This window comes from Hemicordylus capensis, chromosome 1 (genome assembly GCF_027244095.1).
Source record: "Hemicordylus capensis ecotype Gifberg chromosome 1, rHemCap1.1.pri, whole genome shotgun sequence".
Taxonomy (NCBI): Eukaryota; Metazoa; Chordata; class Lepidosauria; order Squamata; family Cordylidae; genus Hemicordylus; species Hemicordylus capensis.
In genome coordinates, this window is record NC_069657.1 from 272722064 (window position 1) to 272746094 (window position 24031).

Genomic DNA, 24031 nt, shown 5'->3' on the forward strand with positions numbered 1-24031 from the left:
GTATAAATATTGTAAATAAATAATAATAAATTACTTCCAGTCCTGCTTGAGAAATCAAATAAATTCACTCTGCTGAGCAACAACCATGTATTAGGTTATGGCTGCTGCAGTCCTATACACACCTATGTAACAGGGAATGAGTCCCATTAAAATCAATGGGACTTACTTCTGAGTAAATATATAGGATTGCACTGCACAAGAGGAAAAGGGGTTCCCCCCCCCAAGGGACACACTCCTGTAACTTGGCTGTCTGATAATACATGGTGCAAACATTGTTTGCTGTTCAGATGTAACAAGTAACCACCCATTCCTCACTCAGCCGCCACCTTTCCCTGGTTGTAATGAATCTGCACCAGAAATTGACCCCAGTAACTCCATGCAGGCCCAATCTGGGGCCATTTTTCATGATGTCCAAAAGTACTGAGAGATGAAAGAAATGAACAGCAAGGAGGAGAAAATGCTGCATATATCTCATAAATACAAAGCAATAAATATCCTTGGTGTGAGATGTATTAGGGTATAGAGTAGCCTCCCAAGGGAAGATTCAAAGCTATAAATTAAGTACAAAAGCCATGACTCTACAGATGAAAATTCAGTACCATCTGAGTGGGTGAAAGCTATTTTATTGTGGTATTTAAAACAACATCAAAATAAGCAAAACTGATAATCTTTCAATAACACTCCCCTCCCCATTTAAAAACAAACAAACCCAATTTTCAAAAATAACTCAATTTCCAGCAAATATATACTCACTTTTTGGTAACTAATATGTCCAGATCATTCATCTTCCATTATCTTCCACAGCACAATTGATATTATTGATGCAGAGTTAAAAAGGAAATGAAATAAAAATGAAAAAAGGAGGAGATGCAAACAACAGAAGGAAAGAAGATGTTCTGGATGGGGTTAGACTCCTCCTTAAGGATCAAGTTTGCAGCTTGGGAATGCTATGAGATCTAGTCTTTATTTTAGATGCCCCAGTGACATCTGTGACCTGAAAATTGCTTTTCACCTGTTTAGGCTGGTGCATTGTGGACCCTCTTGGACAGAGATGCTATGCTACAGTTATCCATGCCCTTGTTAACATCCCATTTATATTACTGCAATATGCTGTGTGTGAGGCTGCTTTTGATGATTACTTGGAAACTTCCACTGGTCCAGAATACAGTATAGCAGATAGATTATTGATTGGCACTGGCCATTACTGCCTGCTTGAAACATATATCCCTCCCAGAACAGAAAAATCTTAACTGGCTTCCAAATTACTGGTCCTGAAAAATTTCCTCAGACTTCTAGTTTGCTTCTGGGTACAATTCAAAGTGTTGGTTTTCCTAGAAAGCATTGACTGACATACTGCATAAGAAAATATCAGCCTGGTAACATTGTGTTTGTGCAAATTGTTTACGTAAGCCAATGATTTCCAAAGAGCTTACGTTTATGTAATGCAATTTGTGCAAATCTTGTGTTTGAACAACTTACACACATTTTGCAAATGCAGTGTTATGAGGCTGGCATACTCTTGTGCAGTATTTCAGCCATTATATGACTTGGGACCAGAGTATCTGAAGGATCAACAGGTGCTTCAGGTGTTTCCTTCAGAGGAAGGTGGATGATGACTGAAGAAGATAGGTCCTTTGCAAGGATGGCATCCTGGCTTGGGAATACTCTCTCCAGTACTCGGAGGGCTGTGGGCCACCTCCAGCCTCAAAGGCAGGATGCCTCTGAGTACCAGTTGCAGGGAAGTAATGGCAGCTGAGAGGGCACGCCCTCAACTCCTGTCTGTGGCTTCCAGCGGCATCTGGTGGGCTACTGTGCGATATGGGATGCTGGACTAGATGGGCCTTGGGCCTGATCCAGCAGGGCTTTTCTTATGTTCTTACGTTCAGGGACACTCACAGAGCACCTCCTGTATCAGCTTTTCAGTGCCAGGTGAAGGTATTTTTGTTCTCCCATGCTTTTAATAGATGAGCGACTCGAGATGAGCGACTTGATTCTTCCTGTTTCTCTGCTTGCATTGTTGCTTTTACTGCTGTTGTGCAATGCTATTATTTTATTTACAATGGCTGACATGATACACAAGTCCGATAGAGACGGCCACTGTGCTGCAGACCTGGAAGCAATGGTGCTGCTAGTGCTACCAGTGATATTGCTGTTTTCCCATTCATGACAATGGAAGAAATACAGTAATGCTGGTAGTGTTGCCACGGGTTCTCTACACTGCCTCCTCAGCGTCGATGTCTCAAGTCCTGTCATCTCCATAGGACTTGCGTATCAGGTCAGCAAATGTTTTATTATTACCACGTTAATTGTTGAAGTATAAGACATTATTGTTACCTGCCTTGGAAACCTTTGCTGAAAGGAGACCCAGAAATATTTGAAATAAATAATAATAAAACAAAAGGGGAACCAGAATGAGGAGGGCTGAGCCCCAGGGACTGAATGATCAAACCAGTGGCCTTCTTAAGTAAGACTGGAAGTCCCTCATTTACTCTCCCCCTCATTTCATTGCATGGAATACAAACAATAACTGTAGCCAGTTGATTGACTGCCAGTTGATAGACACCCGTAACATTGTTTATGCTGTTGGGTGAATGCATTATTCAGTTTACCATCTCCTGTCAGAAAGGCACAGGCTTGGTCAGCAGTGTAGTATGATATGCCAAGGAGAAAAGTATGTGCCAAGAACTCTGGAGTTTTAATGCATTCTGAAAAGAGCGTCCCCTTTGGTCAGCTATTGATGATCTGGTTTCCTGAATAATGCCAATATATCTAACATCAAGGACAGCCATGAAAGAAACTAGATAGGGCTGTAATCCTATGAACAGGATCAAACTGCAAGGTTTGTAAAACAAAAAAGCACTTACTCTTGTTATGTTCTTTTGCAAGGAAACTTGTGCTCTTTGAGAGAAGCTATTTCACATATACATATTTATCACTCACACCTGAATATATGAACTTTACCCACTGTGCATTTGAGTTGACTTTGGGCAATATGACGCTTCTGCCTGGGGCGACTGATCAATGGCTGGTTCACACATGTAAAGCATCACTTGATTCTGCGGTCACCATGGGTAAATGTGGGGGTGGGGGTGTGGTAGATTTCATTGATCTTCTTGGGGGAGAGGGAGGCATTTTTCTGGCAGTGATGATTAGATTTGCCAACTCTGATTGAAGCTGGTCTGCCCAAGAAAATTATTGGATCCAACAGGAATTATTTATTGGAATGATAATAAACTGGATGATTTATTGGAATGATTTAGTGTTGGCTCTGCTAGTGATCCTGTTCATGCTCTGGTGGAGAATTGGAACAGCAATCTCACCAGGGGAGTAGACATGATCACTCCGAAGTATCCTCTCCAATCTGCTCCAAAACTGGCCCTTTGGTATACAGAAGAACTTTGGGGGCTGAAGCAGCAAGGAAGATGACTGGAGTGCAAGTGGAGGAAGACTCGACTCGAATCTAAAAGATTAGAACATAGAGCACATTTGAAGACCTATGCTCAGGCAATACATATGGCTAATAAGCGATTCTTATCTGCCCATATTGCATCCGCAAGCTCATGTCCAGTGGAATTGTTCAAGGTTGTGAGAGGGCTAGTACGTGCCTCTCTTCTCTTGTATCAGAATTGTGAACCATCAGTTATCTGCTGTGATGTTTTTAATGAGTTATTTGTGGATAAAATCTCTTGTATTGGGACTTATTTAGACTCATACCTCACAGTTATTGCAGTGTCTGATGTGGATGGAGGTGTCCAGCAAATCCTCTTGTGCCAGTCAGTCTTTATTGATACGGTCACAGACCAGCAAGTGCTCAATACAAGTAGGAAAAATGTGGTTAGGCTGGATCGATTTCAGTTTGTGACTCCTGAAACTGTGTTTGGAATGGTGCGGCCTACCACCTGTTCTCTTTACCCTGGTCTGACATGGCTTATACTATCTGGCAGCAGCGGCAGCTAGTGTGGGTGCTGCTGGCGGAGGGCGGTGGAAGGCACCTTGAAATTACTAGGTGCTTAGCTCTCCGCCCACTGCACCTGAAAGCTGTCTGGAGCAGCGCCATGCCACACAGGACCCACTGTGCTGGAGGATCGGCTCCGCCACTCAGCTGATCTCCACACATGTGTGGAGGCCATTTGCTGGCCATGCAAATGTCCTCCACCAGCTGAGTGGTGGAGCCAATCTTCCGCTGCAGCAGGTGCTGTGTGGTGCACCACTGCTCCAAACAACTTTCAGGTGCAGTGGGAGGAGAGGTAAGCACTTAGTAATTTACAGTTCAAGTTGCCTCCCGCTGCCACCCTTGGCAGCACCTGCACCAGCTGCTGCTGTCTGGCAGGGTTGTTGTTGTATAAGGCCTGGTATATTAATGCTTTTCTGAGGGAGGGCAGGATGCCTTCCTGTCTTAAGGAGACAATCATTAGGCCTCTTCTGAAGAAGCCTGCCTCAGATCCCTCAGAGTTAAGCAACTGTAGGCCAGTCTGACTGAGAAGGTGATGGACTCCCAGCTCCAAACAGACTTGGAGGAAACTGATTATCTAGACCCATTTCAAATTGGCTTTCAGGCGGGCTATGGGGTGGTAGAGACTATCTTGGTTGGCCTGTTGGATCATCTCCCATTAGGAATTGACAGAGGGAGTGTGACTCTGTTGGTCCTTTTGGATCTCTCAACAGCTTTTGATACTATCAACCATGGAATCTTTTTGGAACATCTGAGGGGTTGGGGGTGGGAGGCACTGCTTTGCAATGGTTCCACTCCTACCTCTTGGACAGATTCCAGATGGTGTCCCTTGGAGACTGTTGCTTTAATAGTGTCTTTAGCCTCAGGAACTTTAATAGTGTCCCTGAGGGCTCCATATTGTCTCTAATGTTTTTGAAACCTCTGGGAGAGATCATCAGGAGATTTGGTGCAGGGTGTTATCAGTATGCTGATGACACTCAAATCTATTTCTCCATGTCAGCACCATCAAGAGAAGGCATAGCCTCCCTAAATGCCTGCCTGGAGGCAGTAATTTGTTTGTTTGTTTGTTTGTTAAATTTATATCCCGCCTTTCATTAAGAAAATCCCAAGGTGGCTCACAATAAAATTTAAAAACAAGATTATAAAAAAAGACACATTAAAATATTGAGCTAATATATATATATATATATAAACAATGATTTTATCTGCTGGTTCTGAATGGGGTCATACTTCCCCAGAAGGAATAGGTACTGTTCTGGATCCAAACCTCTCCCTTTTATCCTAGGTTGTGGCGGTGACCAGAAGTGCTTTCATTCAGCTTTGGCTGATATGCCAGGCGTGTTTGTTTCTTGAGATAAATGACCTCAGAACAGTGGTACATATGCTGGTAACCTCCAGACTTGACTACTCAATGCATTCTATGTGGGGCTGCCGTTGGTACAGAATGCGACAGCCAGGTTGAACTCTGCGTCATCTTGGAGAGACCATATTACTCCTATACAGTGTTCCCTGTAAGAGGGATTCCCAGATGTTGTTGACTACAATTCCCACAATCCCCAGCCAAAGACCATTGCAGCTGGGGATTCTGGGAGTTGTAGTCAACAACCTCTTGGAATCCCTCTTACAGGGAACACTGCTCCTATACTAAAAGAGCTACACTGGCTGCCGATACGTTTCCAGGCAAAATACAGGGTGCTGGCATTGTATAAAGCCCTAAACAGCTTAGGCCCTGGGTATTTTAAGAAAACGGGCCATTGAGATCATCTGGAGAGGTTTGTCAGCAGATGCCACCAGCTCGTCTGGTAGCTATGCAGGGACAGGTCTTCTCTGTTGCTGCCCTGAGACTCTGGAATGAGCTCCCTGCTGAAATAAGAGCCTCCCCATCTCTGACAACTTTTAAAAAGTCCCTAAAGACACATTTTGAAAGACTCATTTTTTCACCGAAGCTTTTTGTTTTGACTGTGGTTTTAAATTGTTTTAAGGTTTTAATTTTAATTTATTTTATTTTGTTGTAAACTGCCCAGAGACGGAAGTTTGGGGCGGTCTACAGATTTCAGAAATCAATAAATACATTAAAACTTTTTTTTTTTTTTTTTTGGCTAGGCCTTTAGAAATATTTAAGTGGTTTTAATGGTTTTCAAAGTGTTTTATGTTAATATTTTAAATTGGGTTTTTTAGTGTTTTATTTTTGGATGGGCAATATATACATGAAATGAATAAAATAAAATAATAAAATGAGTAAGGAAATGTCTTTGCCCATGACATGAAGTTTCATATGCATATCTGACATACTGCGGAATGTCACGGCTTCTACATACATACAGAAACTATTTTGGTAATGGCCAGCTTTGCTTGGGTTCACAAGACAAATGTTGGAGATAAGAGTTCCAGTGCATTGACCTTTTGCACCAACTATCCTAATGGTTAGGGGCATTGGGAGTAGAGGTAGTTAGTGAGGGTCTCCTTACCTGTCCCTGCTTTACCTCTACTCTATGGCCCCTGCCTTGGCTCCTCAGGCATTTCCTGTGATGAGTCAGAATCCCTCCCTTTCATCTTGGAGAGCAGATGGGAACATCTCTCTCTCTCCCTACATATATTCAATATGTAGCCTATAGACAGGATTAGGGTTTTCCTATCCAAAGTGTACTTCACCAATAAATCTACCTAGTATTTTGATTATACAAGAATCTCCATGGTCTTCTCTAAATACAGTAGCTGCAACAACCAAACTCTGCATTCTACTCTGTAACTGGAGTGGCTAGCTTCTTTAGTGCTTTGCTAATTAATCACAAAACCCCTAATGGGTAAATTATATCCTCCAACAATGAAAAGTAGGACAGGACTCTGGTAACATTAATAGTTTCTGTAGAAGAAAGAATTCCAGCAGGTGCATGTTTTTCACTCCTGCATGACATTACACGGCATTGCACTTCCCTCTTCTAGCCTTGTTCATAGAGCCATCGAATTCTAGAGTTGGAAGGGACCTTGGAGGTCTTCTCATTCAATCCCCTGCTCAGTTCAGGAAGCTGCCACAACATCTCTGACCAAGGGCTGTCCAGCCTCTGCTTGAAAGCCTGCAGTGAAGGAGAGCTACCACTACAGTGCATGGGGTAGACAATTCCACTGTTTCTGACCATACACCCTGCTTTTGTGGTTTCTGGAATCCCTCACAAGCTTCAGCTTGTTCTGAGCTTTCCTAACACCACCCCTACAGGTTCGGGCCAATCTTTTGTACTCTTCTTTGGTTATATGCCTCTCTTTCCATTTCCAATATGTCTTCCAGCTGTCAGAGCGTGTTCTGCGCATCCACACTGGTTTCTTGAAATATTCTCATTTTTCCTTCCCATAGGCATTATTTACAGTTGTACTTCAGTATTCCACCTCCTAGATATCTTTGTTGAATACTGTTTTAATAATCAGTCATCAGTTGTGCTAAAACTAAGAATCTACTATTTTGATTTCCTCTAAGCACAGGAGTATCTATGGATGGAAAATCAATGAAAGCTATATTGAGCTGGTTTCAAGTTGCAAATATCTGGGAATTCTGTTCCAATGAACTCAAGTGGGAATTGCAAGGGAAGCAGGGATAGGGCAGAAGCAAGTAGTACTGCTTCTGCAATTTTTTGTTTCTGTTTCACAAAAGGCAGGTGTGTGTACCTTTTGCATAATGCCATGTCTCTTATCCAGTTGTTATCTGGAGCTGCAGTTTGGATTATAGGGTTCGATTCATCTGTTGAAGAGGCACAAGTATCCTTTCTTCATTCTATACTTGGCCTTTCCAAGTGTGTAAGAACTCCTGCTCAGTTCTTGGTGATCGGGCTGCAATAAGTCTAATCAAAGGCCTGGCTTAGCGCACTGAAAGTTTGTATCCAATTGATGTTTCTGGGTATCTCCGCCGGTTACCCAATGACTCATGTCATGACTTGGATAATTTTTTTTTAATGAAATAAGACAGGTGCACTGCATTTTGCCTCTGAGACTCTGATAATAATGAAGATGAAGGGTCTAAAGCCTTATTGTCCCAAGAGATTAGCGGCTTAGACATGGAGATAATGTGGTCCTCAGTGGGGGAAAAACAACCTTTCCTCCACTGATTTTTATATTCTCAATTTTGGGATTAGAGAGGCAAAATATCTACCACTATATCTACCACTATTGAAGGTCCCTAAGTGCAAATGAGCCGTAACATTGGATAGGTTTAATACGACTACAGGACAAATTTCAACAGGCTCCTTTCATCAGTCATTGTTGCCCTCTCACAGATTGCCATGCACATCATGTGGACCATTATGTTTTATTTTTGCTGAAAGTAGATATGTAGTCGAGCTGTTTGCCAATTTCTTTGTAATGCAATGCGAATAAAAGGAGAGGGATAATGACTGATGGCTGGTAAATGCATTTGCTGCTTGCATTTTCTGCTGGTCTTTGACTGTAATAAACATAATTCAGTTCATTTTTGGCCCCATGTGCAGAATTAAAGAGCGGGCTAGGTGGCATGGCCTGCTTCCACTTCATGCCTTCAGTCCAAGTGTGGAACTGGAAGTGAGACCAAGGCAACTATGTTTAAAGGTACAGAAGAACTGCTGTTCTTAAGATCTGGCATTCTCCTATTTCCTGTTTCTCTCTCTCTCTCTCTCTCTCTCTCTCTCTCTCTTACTGACACACATGGAAGACCACACTTTTACCCACCAATAGCTGTATGGTTATGCCTACATTGCAGCCAACTTGTCTCTCATTTCAGCACTGTAGAATGTAGTAACCAGAAAAGTGGGACGTGTCCCTTGAAAAGACAATAATCTCCCCCCCTCAAGCCTTTATGCTCAAAGTAAGAAGATAATCATCTTATGCAATCATCTTATAATTATGCAATAATTACAAATGATGATAATGATAAGCTAGGTAATTGCACGGTTCAGGTATTCAAGGTGGATCTTTGCTAAAGCTCAATATTCACAATGTTCATAGCACTCTCGTCTCTTCCTGACTCTTCTTTTCCTGTCAACCATATGTAACTCTTCCTTTCCTTAGGGCCAAACTATCTACAACAAGCATGAGCCTTGATCTTGTGTGTTTCTTTCCCCCTCTAAATAGCAGCCATGGTGAGGGGCCAGATTAGGTCAGCACTGTGAAGAGCTGCGTGGAGACTTTAACCTTTGCCTCACCATGATCCTCATTCTGGATCAGGCTCCCTGCTGCAGCTGCTGTTTGTCCCAGGAGGGAAGCTCCCATCAGCACCAATGGGAGTTTCTTTCCTGGGCGCTTTCCAGATTACAGGTTACAACTGCTGTAAAATGTTTCGGCTTGGTGGGATCGAATTGGCAATGTAATTAAAGGGTGTTGCACAAAGCCAACAGCAGAGGGAGCAGCCTTTTTTAGTTTACGCGAAACTCCCTACAACGGGAAAATAATAGCTTTTGGGTTTTTTAACAACATTGTAGGACTATAATGCAGCAATAAAACCCGAAATAAGGCATTGAAAATGTGAAGGGCACCTTGCTGACAGTGCAGGGACTGTGATGTTGGCACACAGGCAATACGCAAGGACACTTAATGGACACACAGAGACACTGTTGTCGTGTCCAATCTGGAAAGCACCCTGGTGATTAGGATCAGGATGGGGGCAGAGGTTTGAAGCCCTTCTTCCCCAATCCGAAGTCTAAATCCAGATTAGTACCTTCCATGCTATTTATTTGGGGTGGGGAAAATAAGCACACAAAGGTCAAGTATGTTTGCAGCCTTGTATAATTTTGTCCTCTGGCTCTGCCAGGTTTTTCTGCATTTCTCATTAGCAATCTCCTCAACCCTGTGTCTCCTCTTCTTCTTTTCCTCTGGTCCCTGTCCCCTTAATCTGCTATGATGGCATGAAGAAAACTCCCTCTGATCCCTAGAAAATTCCCACATCTAGGATATCTTAGGGTATACTGTTCCTTTACTGTACCCCCTGCTTTGGGCATCATCATTGTCTAAGATGATAACCATTAGAAATAAGGCTTTTTCCAGTGGTGGAATCCATGGAACAACAGTGTTTTGTCATTGGGGGAATTATATTCCCCCCCACAAGAAATTACAGTGGTGCCTATTGGTGTGATCTCCTCCTATAATCCTCATAATTCTTTGACCCTCAAAGAACTTTTAAAAACCTTCTTTAGAAGATATACACACCCTGGTCACATTCACACATAACGTGAAACCAGAGGTTGGTGAATCTGTGGTTGCAATTTTAAATGGTTTCAATTTGGTTTCAATTGTACTGCAGACTTTCATCCAACTGCAGCCTGGCAACCTCCAATTCCAGGAGAGAGGAGCCCCTCCCTGGTGCTTGGCTGCTGAGGCCAATCCCAGCAAGCTTCATGGCCAGACTGTGGGCAAATAATCAGTACATCAGCAGAACGGCCATGATCGGCCATTCTCTTGAAGGGGGCACGCTAGCTGCAATCGTGCATTTTTGGAGCAATCCTCCTGTCCTTGGCATACAGACTAAACCACACTCCTGCTCTCCTGGCAGCTTGCTGCTAATGAGCTATTCCTCTCATGAGAGGGCCAGTCTGCTGGGGAGGACCATGGGGTTGTAAACCCTAGGTCTTCTGTTGGACTGTGCGCCCACAAGTTGAGCTAACCCAACAAAGGCCCCCCACTTGCCTGGGCCCCCCACTCTCTCTCTGGTAGAACCTTTGCACTGCAATCCCATCCTCCCCGGGGAGGCCTTGCACACACCCAAATGAGATTTGGATGTGCTATGTGTCAGAGCCTGGCTGCATGTGCATATGGGTGGAACACTGGGTGTGGGGACAAATCTTTACTCCCATTCAAAATTCCTGGGTTTGGTCCAGTGTTGTGCTGTATGCAGATCTGCCGGCACCTGGATTCATGTGAGAGATGAGCCCCGATTTCTAGTGACTCCAGGAGAGCAGGGTCACTGTTTGGGGGCACAAGCAAGGGTGCACATGTCCACATGGGCATACGGGCTGGCAGGGGGCACACTTTGACAGTTACTTGGTGACAGTTGCCAAGACAGGGAGAGCAGTTGCTGGGGTACCTGTCCCTGCAGCTTTCCTCCATACAGCAACCTGGCTCTCTCTAGAGCCCCAATGGCCTGGCACTTGTGAGAGAGTGGTCCATGTGAGAAGGTTGCTTTATCATCTCACATTATTAGTGATTCTGCCCAGCAACCTTGTCCCCACAGATGGTTCTTCTTGTGAGTTGTGAGTGGGTGTTCCCATGGTCTGAGAGAGAGAGAGCTGTCCATGGGAGAGATGTCCATGTTGTTTTGTTGTCATATATTATTAGAGATTGTGGCTGACATGCCTGACCTATCCCTGCAGACTGTTCTTCTAAATCAGTTGGTGGTGTGTGTGTCCCCATGGCCTAGCATACTCTTGAGTGAGTGCAGTGCACCCTGGGTCAGCATCCATCCTCATCACATATGAGGAATCATTCCTTTCACTGGAGCAATGCTGATCCTGCTACCCTGCTACTCTTATGAGAAAGCCTAGGGACTGCACAGGTACCCCCAAGGGGAAAGGGCTGCCTCCCTTCCCCAATCTTTTTGTGGAAAAAAATTGAAATTGGCAGCTCAAGAATTCCTAGTTGGGCCTGTCTTTTAAACCCACCATGGGCAACCACCTCCCACCTGTGACATATGTTCCTATCCCAGTGCTGTGATGGGGTGCACTGCTTATGTTGCCACCTGCAGTGTTTGTGCTTGTAAGCATATATAATTGTTTTATTCTCAAAGAGTAAAGCACTTTAATGTCCTCCCTCTCATCCTGTCCCTGTTCATTCCTGCTTGCTAGGAGGGGGGAGCAAGGGACAGAATGGGAAGGGGAAATGCCCTGTGTGACTTTCCTGCTTGACAGGCTGACAAGCTTGGGATGAGACGTGGTAGCATCTCTTTTGCCGGGCTACTGCTTTGCTGGATAGGTGACAGGAGGGGCGGGGCTGGTGCTTGGAGAGGCGGCCAGTGAGAAGTGCCACACACACATGGAGCGGGTGCGATCCCAGGCGGGTCTGCACTGCCATCTCTATGACTGTGGTTTCAGAACCAGAACCAAACCAGTTATGGCGGCATCTGGTTTTGGATGGAACGCTTTGGTGGCCATACTGGAGGTATGAACTGCAAGTTCAAATGGGAGTTTGGCAAGCCAAACCACACGTAACTTTCACTGTGAAACCACAGTTGCACAAATTCAGATGTAATGGAGTTCCAACCCCTGCTCCATTCAACTCCCGTTTCATGTTACGTCTGAATTTGGCCTCTCTGTATTACTCAGACACTGGAGTATTCACCAAGCTCTTAAAAATAATAGAGAGGCTATCCCTCCCTTTGTAAGCGGTTTACAGAAATATCATAACATCTTTTTGTGTGGAATTTCTGCTTCCCCTGTTCTATTTTATTCAGTTGTGTGCTTCCTGGTATTGAAGCACACATCCCCCCCCCCTCTTTTTAAACAAGAGAACTGCTATCCTTACAACATGGCTAACCCAATACATCCATTTATTACATCGAGGGAGAAATTGTGCTGTTGGCACTGAAGAGGGGCTAGCATAAATTCAGCACTGCAGGAAAATGCCTCTCTGGACCCTGCTGCCCAAGGCAACAGCTGCCTGCTGGCTAAATGCACAGCAAGGCTGTGCCTGCATTCAAAAGGGATATTGGCCACCTACATGGTACAATATATTTCCGCAGCTGTTCAAGAAGTATTTTCCCCATTTTCTTAAGCCAAGGATGAAATAAAACAGAAATACAAGTTTAAAAACCTTCCGAGAAATATAAACTCCTGTTTGATTAAGGGAACCAAGGAAGCAATTATGTATGCTAGATTCAAAGGAATCACCTCACTCTGCACTTGCTATCTATGCCTTCTGTTAGTTTTTCCACTAATGAGACTTGAGTAAATTTCCTTTTGCTTCCAAGGTTCACTGTGTAATCAATTCCTTTGCTAATTGCTGTGTGCTATTGCAAAAAGATGATATTCCTATGGGGAAAAAAAATATTTGTTTTAAAAAAGAGCTCTGAGTTAGGAAAACCTCTGTCTCGGCTGTGTTTAGCATGGGGGCAACTGTGTCAGCTGCAGAGAGGGAAGAAATGCCAATTGGCAAGGCACATTTTGATTTTTAGGACGGTCTCAAGTCTCCTGGCTAAACTTGTCATTTTAATGAGTGTTTCTCATTTGGTCAGCAGCGAGCACTGACTGCAGGGTGGAAATGCTGCCCAGGTTTCATTACTGGAACTTACAACAGTGAAACCAAATGACACTTTCTCTCAGTTTTCTATGCCTCAGAACCTAAAGGGTCAAATTCGGGGATGATACAGAAGGCTAGTGTCCAATACAAATTAGATTCCCTTCCTCTAAGCACAAGACAGTGTCTCAGGAGAAAGTCTTAGCTGCTACAGTAGACACACTGAGGAACCAAAAGAGGGTGAATTCAATTTCAAGTTTTGTTTCTATTTTAGAATTGCCAGCTGTCCCTGTATGCTTATTCTCCTCTGTTTCTTTTATACATCTCTTCACTTAAAAAAAAAAAAAAACCCTTTTAGAATGTACATCTCATTGACTATATCTGCTGCATCCCTACATAAAATCACAGGAAATATTAGAATCTAGAGAACACTGGCCCACATTCTGCACAGCAGTAGGTCAGCTGAGAAGCACTGTGTCCTAGTGGCAAAAGGATTTTTGCACAGCTAAGCTGGGGTGGGGGAATGATTTTCATTTCTCTCCCCTCACTGCAAAAGACCTTTCTGCTTCCAGAAATACCTCCATAAGGGCTGCACCATTGGGATGCTGAAGGTTTTTTGTGAAGACACAAAGTTTCTCTTATTGGCCTACTGCTATGCAGAATGTGGGCCATGTGATATTAACCAATAATGCATATTGAAAGGCTAATGGTGACTGTCCAAATGTCTACTAATTATATCTCAAGAATTTATTTACATTGATAAACCGCCCTATTCAAAGGCTCTGGGTACAACAAATAAAAGCTTTAAAAGACATAAAAACGCACACCATTTAAAACACAGTGCTCAAAACAACAGAAACAATTTAAAAATAATTCAAAACCCTTTAAAACCAATTAAAATACTTTAAAAAATAAATTTAAAACCTTGGAAGTCCAGGCCAAACAAGTAAGTTTTTAGGGCTCTCTTAAAGGCCGACAGCGAGCCTAAACTGCGGATATCTGCTGGGAGTGCATTCCATAGGCCAGGAGCAGCTGCAGAGAAGGCTCGGTTCCGAGTCGCCAACAGATGTCCCGGTGGTAACTGAATATGGACCACTCCAGAAGACCTCAATGTGCAATGGGGATCATACAGAAGAAGGCGCTATCTAAGGTAGCCCAGATCCAAACCATGCAGGGGTTTAAAGGCAATGACCAGCACTTTGTACCGAGAAACATATCGTTGGCCAGTGCAACTGTTCTAAAACAGGCATAAGAATGACAATGGTTTTTTTGGCTAACAATAATCAGGTAGGTATCTTCCTAACTTAAGGACTGCCTGTGCCCTTATGAACCTGCCTGGACCCTAAAATGGCCTCAGGAGCCCTGCTCTCTGGTCCATCATTGTCTCAGAAATGATGGTGGTAATCAGGAATAGGAATTTTTCAGTGGTGGCACCTCACCTTAGAAATGCCCCCACCCAGGAGATCCACCGGGCTGCATCCCTGGAACTGTTCAGAAGTTCAAAGACCTTCCGCTTTTGAAAAACTTTTGATCTTTAGCTGGACTCTTTGCATCTTCTGCTCAGCTTTTATATTTCAGTCTGCTGTTTTCAGAAATCTTGCTTGCTGTCTTGTATAATTTTTTTTATTTAACTTGATGCTTGTTTTTATGTTTCTAGTTTTTTGTAAGTTTCCTTGTGAAGTATTATATTTGAAAAGTGAGATATACATTAGTTAAATAAACAATAATAAATGTCATGATGTAAACACCTATATTTACCAGCGCAGGTTGAGAAATGTCCAAAGTGGCACAGTTTGTTCTGATATTGACTGGCAGATCTGTAGAATTTAAATATGTCCTTAACAAATGGCACAATCTATCCACACAGTTTACTTGTAAAGTCAGTGGCCAATATGATGTGCAGTGTATCAGCAATGGGATGAACCCCACTGGGGCTGCTGCAGACTCCTAGGGCAGCCCCAACACTGTTGAGAAGGAATGGTTGAAGAAGCAATGCTACTGCAGTTATTCCCATTGAGGTAAATGGGAGTAACTGTGGTAATGCTGCTTGTGCAGCCACTCACTCTCAACTGCTTTGGGGTTGCCAGTCTGCAGCAGCCCCCGTGCGGTTCATACTGTCATTGGAATGCTGTGCATCATGTTGGCCAGTATCTATCAGGATATTTTATTTTACCATTTATATCTTGCTCTTTCTCCAAGGAGCCCAGAACATGGTTATGTTTATCCTCACAACAACCTTGTAAGGCAGATTAGACAGCCAGATAAATGACTGGCCCAGAATCCCCCAGTGAGTTTCATGGCTGAGCAGGGATTTGAATTTGGGTCTCCTCGGTCCTAGTCCAACACCACTAACCGCAACCTAACCACTACACCATTACCCAGCTATCAGTATTAATATCTATATATATAATTCTCCTGGGTGTGCCAGGGAAAAATGAGTCCTGGCAGCCCAGCTGATTGGCTGGGCTGCGGGGGCGCCTGATTGGCTGGAGCACCCAGGAGAATTAACGCCTGGCCCAGCTGCGGATGTTAAGGCGGTACTCGGCCTGCTGGTGGCGGCCGCACTTGGCCTTGCCAGAGACGGGGGATGGAGAGAGAGAGGTAGCCGGCCCCAAAGAGCACACAGATGCTCTGTGCGGAGTCGGCTTGTTATCATTAATATACCACATTTAAACAAAAGTTTACAAAGGTGTTTACATAGCAAATGAATGAGAAAAATGGTTTCCTGTCCTAAAAGAGTTCACAGTCCAAAAGGAAGCACAAGGGAATAGTGTGGATGATATGTGTGCAGGTCCTCTCAAAGACGCATCCGCACATATCTCCCTGCCATCTGACACGCTGTCTCACCACTGCCTAATTACATACAGTATGGGTTAGTTTGTTCAAACCACCCCTTAATGCATAGGTGAAATAATCTTAACCTATGTTATAACAATAACAACGTTGCACTTTGTCATCCCATTGAGGGGCGGTTGCAACAAACTGCTCCCACATGATTAGGTGGTGCTGAGATGGCTAGCCAGATGGAAGGGAGGCTTCCACACCCATGCGCCCCACACGCCCCATACCTTTGAGAAGGCTGGTGGTTGTATTGTCTGAACTGGATCAAAGGAAACACCAGCAACAGCCCCTGGGAAGGACACCATGCTAGTCTCAACAGGGAAAGGTTGAGTATATTCCTTGTTGAATATAAGAGAGCCACCACTAAAGATGCCTCTTTGTTAGAAATGCATACTTGTTCTACAATCTGTTATCAAGAGTTCAGCCTAAGCCTCACCAGCCTGTGAAATAGCTGCCCCCTTATTGTTCATGTAAATGCATTTATATGCATCTGTGTTAGCGAGAAGATGCACCCACTCCTGTTCTCTACTCCAGGAGTGCAGCGTGCCCTCCCGCAGATGTTGAACTACTACTCCCAGTATCCCTGACTATTCACCACCGTGGCTGGGGATTAAGGGAGCTTTCGTCCAAAAAACAGCTGGAATTGTGCGGTCCTGCTCTACTAAGAAATGTAACTTTTTAAAGGATGCTAGAGACTGACAGCTGTAGTCACACTAGCATTTTCACAAGCTATCCCCCAAAGGCGAAAATGATGGCACTGATTTACCAGAGGACTGCTATAGAAAATAAGGGTGGTTTCTTTTAAATAAAAACAGTTGAAAATTTGAGCCACTAAATCAGGGTTCTCAAACTGTGGCCCTCTAGCTGTTGAACTACAAATTCCATCACCCCTAGTCACAATGGCCAGTAGTCAGTGATGATGGGAGTTGTAGGGCAACATCTACGGGTGGGGGGCACAGTTTGAGACCCCTGCATGAAATATATAGCAATAGCCATGTTCACATGTTTTGGCAAAGCATTACATTTGCTTGTAATGCCTTAAAAACTAACACAATTATTGAAGCATAAGCTCTTGAGGACTACTGTCCACTGCATCAGATGCATGAAGTGTTATCAAGGTATCTTATCATTTTTAATAACCTTGGAGGTGACTATTTAGTCAACAGCACAATGCATTCATGAAGTTTCTGATCATTTGGATAGGGGGAAAACGGGGAAAGGTAGGAATCTTAGTTTCGTTCACGCACCATTTTTTCCATGCACAGTTGGTAAATAGACTACATCCCCTGCTAACTGAGCAAAGAGATGCCTTTTAAAAGTGGTGATTCCCTTTACTGAGCAGGGGGAGAGCAACTGGCCTTCTCCATCCTCAGCACAGCATCCCTCCAGTGGCGGTTGCTGGTGTCTATCTTATGTCTCTTTTTTAGATTGTGAGCCCTTTGGGGTCAGGGAGCCATTTTATTTATTTATTTATATCTGCATAAACAGCTTTGAGAACTTTGTTGGAAAGCAGTATATAAATATGCATCGCATTTGTATTTAGCTGCAGTATTAGAGTTGGAGGAACATAGGCCGGAGTGCTCTCACTGCTTTCAGGCTCTTTGGAACTCTAGTCAGCCTGTTACTAGGCAACAACCTCACATATCCACAGTCCACCTTTCCTAAGTGAGAAGAAGAAAGGAGAGGTGGGAAGAACAATAGAGCTCGCATTTTCTTTCCTTGTCTCCTGTCAAGAGGCTTCATAATAGAAGGAAGAAGTGTGGAATTGGCAGGGCAGTCTCCACTGCCCGCTCCCAGTCTTGTCCTCCTGCATAACCAGTTGCCAGCTAGATGCCACCATGATATTTTATATAATGTTGGGGTGAATTTTAAAAAATGCACGCATTGAAAACTTGATGTAGTGTTGCTCGTTTGCAGATCTGAGTACAACAAACCCTTTCTTCCAGGGCATGAGGTATTAGGAGGTCAGGCAAGGCAACACAGCTCAGTAAAAATTTTGTTACTGAAATTTGGAAGGGGGGCGGGTGGAAACAAAAGAGATAAATATTTAGTCAATACCTTAATATAGTTCCTCATTTCCAGAGAATTTGGGGAGGGGGGGTAGTAAGTTGAGTCTATGTGTGTTTTTCAAATGCTTTCTCACACATTTTCTTCAGTTGCTTGAATTTGGAAAAAAAAGGAATAGATTTTTCTTTCTATTTTTTATAGCAAAGCTTTTTTAAAAAAAACTATTCTCAAAATACGAATTTAACATTTCTGTTTATTTCATTTTAAAACTTTTGGAAAAATTCACAACAGTCACCGATTTGATGTGCAGCATTATGGCTCCACCACATTGAGTCCCGGGGCTGCTGCAGACTCGAATGCAGCCCCAATGCTGTTCAGAATGGGCAATTGCGCTAGCAGCGCTTCAGCAGTTTCCCATCTCCAGGACAATGGGGGAAACTTCAGGAGTGCTGCTAGTGCAACCACCCATTCTTAACAACATTAGGGCTGCCTTCCCAGTCTGCAGCAGGCCTGGAGCATAGAATTATGGAGCCATAATGCTGCACACATGGGCCAAGATTTTTCTGACCTTTTAAAAATGATGGCCACCTGGAAGTTTTCCAGTCCACACAGGGCTTTTAAAGCCCTTTAGTCCGCATCTCCTCCAGAATGGAGGGGGTGTGTTCACATATTAGGCAGATTTACCCCAAAGTCCCTGCGAGCTATTGGGGAGCAGTTCACATGCAATTCAGGTTTTTCACTGAGCGTGAGAGTGCAACCCGATTTATATCTGGAGTAAAACAATCCATTTTTTGCATCACGTTTTTGGGATAACTTTGAGTTCTCAGTAAAGTCTCCTAGAAAACTCACGGTAAAACCTTCTGTGTGGATAACTCCCTGGTGGCAGCCTCATTTCTGACTAGTTGTGTGTTGTCACGAGGAAGCAGAAGGAGAATAGTCAAAGGATTCAGCTACAGCCGACACCCAAACTAACAGACCAGTTCTGCCTACAGATTCATGACATCCTATATATGCAATCAAATATACGTGTGAGTTTTAAAGCAAACATTATTGCTAGAGAAACAAAGGCACACATTTTAATCATTTCCCTCTACTAATTTAAATTATGGGTATAGTTAGGTATTGCAATTATGACAGATGACAGGGTATGGCTTTGGAAGAGATGGGGGAACAAGAAACATAAATGGCTTATTTTTATTTATTTTTTATTTATTGTTGGATTTATATACCGCCTTTCGTTAAAATACAACCCCAAGGCGGTTTACAAAAGTTAAAACATACAATAAAAGACAATAAAAATATTAAGCTAAAAAATATATTAAAACAGACCAAATTTAAAATCTATAAAATACTAGCATAAAAACAATACAACAGGTAAAAACACACAGCAGCAGCAGTAAAAATGATTATGTAAAAGCCTAGATAAAAAGCCAAGGTTTAACAAGCTTTCTAAAAGCTGTGATGGAGTCCGAGGAGTGAATGGCCACTGGGAGAGCATTCCAAAGTCTGGGGGCAGCAACAGAGAAGGCCCTGTCCCGAGTGCACGACAACCGGGCCTCTCTTATTGTTGGCACCCGGAGCAGAGCCCCCCTCAGATGTCCTCGTTAAGATTGTGCATTTTGTTTTGTTTTCTGTTTTGTTTTTGGCCCGAATCCGAAACACCCCCATTTTGTTCTTTGTTCGAAATCAGCCAATCCAAAACACCCCAATTTTGTTCTTTGTTCAAAATTGCAAAATCTGAATCCGAAACGTTTGGGATTTAAAAAAATGGCCCCGAGGAAAAACTAGTGGGTGGGAGTGGTAATGTCCAGTGGGTGGAAACTACCACCCAAATTTCAGAGGAATTGGGCAAAGGGCTGATTTTTGGTGAATTTTTGAAGTATAGGATTTTTCCCATAGGGAAGAATGGAGGTTTCAGCAAAAATATAGTTTCATGTTGGGGGGAAAGGGGTAGCCCAGAGCAGAGTAGGGTGGGTGGTAGTGCCCAGTGGGGGCAAGGAAGCTGCCAGAATTATTTCAAAGGAATTGGGCAGAGGGCTGATTTTTAAAGATGTAATGGAGTTTGAGCGTTGGTAAAGTTCTTCCCCATAGGGAATGATGGACCTCCATAATTCTTGCCCCATAACTTCACTTGGGGGGCACCAGGGTGGCCCAGAGCGAGTGGTGGTGTAGAGCACATAGGGTGCCAACCACCCCCATGGGTTGCTAACCCATGGGGTACTGGGTTCTGTTGTTTCTGAGATGTTTTGAGTGTGGATTCATATTCTCTGGTAACATATGAGAGTGGATTCGTGGTTTGTCGTTGAAAATCTCATATGCTACCAGAGAATCTACACTCAGAACACCTCAGAAACAACAGAACCCAGCACCCCATGGGTTAGCAACCCATGGGGGTGGTTGGCACACTATGTGCACTACACCACCACTCGCTCCCGCTCACCCCAGTGCCCCCCAGGTGGAGTTATGGGTCTCCTGAAACCTCCATTATTCCCTGGGGGGGAAACCTTAAAGAAGCGTAAACTTCAACAATTCCTAAGAAATCAGCCCTTTGCCCTATTCCTTTGGAATCTGGGTTGTGGCAGGCACCCCTTGGGGCACTGCCACCCAACCCACTGTTTTTCCCCTCAGGCCCCCTTTCTGCCCCAAATCTGCCCCAAAGACATGTCAACTTCAGAAATTATTGAAAAATCAGCCCTTTTCTCAATTCCTTTGGAATCTGCATGGCAGCAGGCATCCATTGGGGCATTACCACCTGAACTACTCTTCTGCCCCCAAATCCCCCTTTCTGACCCAAATCCACCCCAAATAACATCAACATCACACATTAACAACAGCAGAGCTTTGGAAAAAATCAGGCAGATTTCCAAAGGTCATGCACATCCACATCCCCCCCGCCCGAAATGCAATTGACCTACACACAACAGTGTGAAACAACAACAGTGAAATGCACACTTCCCCACTGGGCAATGAGGGTAAATGCACACTGCCCCACTAGCCAATGAGGGTAAAATTTACCCTTAAATTTGCTTAAAAGGAATAAGGAGGCAGTTGCCAGCAGATCAGCACATGCTTTTGCTGGCCAGTCTGTGGGCTGGAAGGGCTGGAAATTCAAACAGATGTCAAAACTCAAAATGGAGACTGAAGGAGAAAGACTTTTTGCGATTGCAAAATGGAGTTTCAAAACAGCCGAAACAACAAAACGTTTTGTATCCGAAACAGGGATGTTTTGTTTTGGCTACAAAATTTTCTGTTTTGAGCATTGGGTGTTTTGTTTTGGCTACAAAACAGCGGAAATGGCCTGTTTTGTGCACAAAACGTTTTGTATCCGAAACGAAACGCACATCCCTAGTCCTCGTCAAGCGGGCAGCAACCCTTGGGAGCAGGTGGTCCCTCAAAAACCCCAGGCCCAAATCGTTAAAGGCTTTAAAGGTCAAAACCAGCACCTTGAATTGGACCCGGAAACGAACTGGCAGCCAGTGCAGCTCTTTCAGAATGGGCGTGATGTGCTCCAAACAGGCAGCTCCAATAAAACCCTAGCTGCCGCATTTTGCACTAGCTGCAGTTTCCGGATATTCTTCAAGGGCAGCCCCACGTAGAGCACGTTACAGTAATCCAGCCGCGACGTGACTAAGGCATGGGTAACCGTGGCCAGATCTGCCTTCTCGAGAAAGCTGGCACACTAGCCGAAGCCATGCAAAGGCACCCCTGGCCACTGCCTCCACCTGAGCCTCCAAAAGCAGAGCCGGGTCCAGTAGTACCCCCAAGCTGCATATGCCTTATGCCTCTTGTTCTTGCACAAACCGTTCCATTGGGGGACATATGAATTATGGAGGAGTACAGGAAAGATAGACGAGCCATGGAAGCAGGAAATATGAATTCTGCTTCCTGAGCTGGATTATCAACTTGATTCACTTGCAAGTTTTTCACACAGGGCTTTTAAAGCCCTTTAGCTCACATTCCTCCGGAATGAAGGGTATGCATTCACATATCAGGCAGATTTACCCTGAAGCCCCTGAAAGTTATTGGGGAGCACTCCACAGACGATTCAGATTTTTCACTGCTCATTAGTGTGCCGCCCAATTTATATCCAGGGTAAAAAAATCCACTTTTTCCATCAGTTTTTGGGATAACTTCACAATAAAGCCTGCTGTGTGGAGAATTCACTGTTTTGCCTTCAGGGATGTGTGTTTTCTGTAACAAGTCAACTTGAATTTGTGGTGAAGCAGGTGAAGCACGTCAAGCAACAACACCTCTGTTTTCATGGTCAAGGGGTGAAAGAGGGCCAACAAGTCTTGGGCAGTATTGAAGCTCTTGACTCACCTTCAAAAAATGATTGTGCAAATACTTTTGGTTGGTTGAGTTCATAATTCCATAGAAAAAACAGGGTGATGTGTATGAATGATTCAAAAGGGCTTGTTTATGAAATACCACAGAGTTCCTTCATACCTTCAAAAGGGCTTGCTATCACTAGATAACCCTGAATACAGCAATCTATGCACTTTCATTTTCTAAAATATGCAACTTTCTCAAGTGAATCATAAGCATTTTAGACTTCCCAAACAAGGGGACATCCACTACATAGGCCATATTTATAACTTGCATGAAGATAGGAAGGGAAAGTACAGGAACAAGCAGCCAGTGCTAGAAGGAACAAAGAGGTTTAACACCCAGACAGCAATTTCCTTATTGTAACTTTCCAAGGAAAAGCAAGGCTGTTGTGATGACAGTTAGTGTGAAGCAGCAGTGACTGATCTCTCCTTGTGGAGAGTATAGGCTGAAATGAGGTGAAAGGACATGTGCAACACATGCCTGTAATGGCTGTCTCAGCTGCGGCTTCAACAGATGCCCAGAGGCTTCCCTATACATGATGCCTTATTGACAAGGCTAATGTGTGAATAGGCTTTCAGCCTGCTTACACAAAGGGTGCTTAAATCATTTTTGCATTGAATTAGAATAGAATAGAATAGAATAGAATAGAATAGACAATTACTTTTAAAATGCCTCTCTCCTGCTTTCTGTTCCATGTTAACAACAGTCACATATGATCTGAACAATGTGGCAGAAGCTCAAAGGTCCATATAGTGTTGTCCTGTTAAAATGCCTTACCAATTGGAATGCTATTGGCCGAAGTGCACAGAAAAGGATTCTTCTTCTGTGATCCTGTGGTTGTTTTGCATATACATTCAGATTTATCCAATCATGTCCCTTCCAACAGGGCTTTGAAATCCAGTGCTTGTCAGCTAGTGACAATTCCCACTTGGGAGTGCAAATACAGATGTCAGAGGCAGCTGGGGTCATTTTGAAGGTACAGAAAATTGCATGAAGATTGGCTTCTTTCCCTCTCCCTCCCTTTTAAGCTCTTCAGCTGCTCCTGGTTACTTCGTGCATCATTATATAAAGAGTAGAGAGAGCCACCACCAGCATTACTGTTTTTCTTCAAAGCAGCAGCACTGATGTGACTAAGCATGGCGAGGAGTATATTATGAGCAGATCAGCAGTAGTCCGCATCTGATTATGACTCAGAAGCGGAGGTGAAGACATGAAAAGATCTGAACAAACTTGATTCACTTATGAGCTAAAACATGAAGTAGCTTGTTCATCTCACTAGGGATATGCATGGTATAGACTTTTTTTAAAAAAATGAATGGAGTAGAACGTTTCATGCTTCAGTGACAGGAAGGAAGGAGATATATATTTTACGGCCAAAAAGTTAAAACATTTCTTCGCCAGATTCGAACATCTTAGAAAATCTAGCCAGGATAAACTATTTTATAGAAACAGAGATATAAAGAATCCTCAGAATGCTGCCAGTGGTTTATTTTTATTTAATAATATTTTTTAATAATATCAATAATATTTTTAATAATATTTTTAATAATAATAATAATAATAATAAGAAGAAGAAGAAGAAGAAGAAGCTGCTGCTGCTGCATGGCTTTTGGTTTAAACACCTAACAAGCCTTCATAAACAACTATCAAAACAGTTCAATCACATTATGAAAGGCGGTGATATTGAACAATGGCTAACAACTGAGAAAACTCATCTCATCA